Source organism: Meleagris gallopavo, chromosome 2, assembly GCF_000146605.3.
Source record: "Meleagris gallopavo isolate NT-WF06-2002-E0010 breed Aviagen turkey brand Nicholas breeding stock chromosome 2, Turkey_5.1, whole genome shotgun sequence".
Taxonomy (NCBI): domain Eukaryota; kingdom Metazoa; phylum Chordata; class Aves; order Galliformes; family Phasianidae; genus Meleagris; species Meleagris gallopavo.
In genome coordinates this window covers 36,988,530-36,989,321 of record NC_015012.2, presented here as the reverse complement: position 1 = coordinate 36,989,321, position 792 = coordinate 36,988,530, and the positions used below count along the sequence as shown (strand labels likewise).

Here is a 792-nt window from a genome sequence, read left to right as displayed (position 1 = left end):
AAAACAAGGAGAACCAGGTGAAAAGTGATTGGTAACAATTACAGGACTGGCTGGAAATCCACACAGGTTCTTTTCCAACTGAAAATGCCTCTAGCGATTCAGACTGGTGTACCTAACAAAGAGGATAAACCAAAGTAACTCTGTTTCCCATTCGTAACCCGGATGAATTTCAACTCCTCACGCTAAAACACGTTCTCAGGTTAATACTTAGGAAGGAACAGCGACTGACTCACAAGTGCAGAGCAGGGGGACTTGGTGCCACCGCTTTTGTCGTTGTACCACCACCTACGTCCACGTAATTTCAGCATCGCTGACAACGCGTTGTTCCAAGGCTGCCCTCTGCGGGAGAGGAACAGGCACAGGAACCCGGAGAAAATGGCAACACCAGCAACTCACTGGTGTGCTGCATACTTAGGACAGGACTTATTATCCAAACCACTTTGTCCGGCATATACTAGCGTTACCGAAGACCTGCAAGCAGTCACGGAACCAGCTGAGCTGTCTGCTTAAAGCACATACAGAGTTACTTAATGTCAGGTAGTAACAGCAGAGGCACAGCACTGGAACAGCCTCTTTGTTACCGGCGCAACAGTTTCAAGTCCTTGCGGTCCCAAAATTGAGGCAATATTGTTCTAATTAACCAGCAATTGCTACTTACAGAACGCAGCCAAGGCCTTCAGCATTAATCTGTGGGTACTGGACACCCCCCGCAGGGCAGCGCTGCACAGAGCCAGAGGGGCGGTGTTCGCGTCCCGCACGAGGCTGCCGTCTGCTCCGGGGCGGGGAGCACCA

The 792-nt window shown here is 50.8% G+C and overlaps 1 long non-coding RNA gene across 2 annotated transcripts; it reads right to left on the bottom strand.

Moving 5' to 3' along the window:
• Positions 1-13: 13 nt before the first annotated feature.
• On the bottom strand, positions 14-786 carry LOC104909682. 2 transcript variants are annotated; one of them, XR_792512.2, is made up of 3 exons: positions 659-786; positions 234-471; positions 14-112 (listed from the first exon to the last, which is right to left on the bottom strand). It is a non-coding gene; the product is annotated as an uncharacterized LOC104909682 (long non-coding RNA). The 2 variants fall into 2 exon arrangements; XR_004158867.1 differs by having other exon boundaries at positions 234-339.
• Between the last annotated feature and the right edge of the window lie 6 nt (positions 787-792).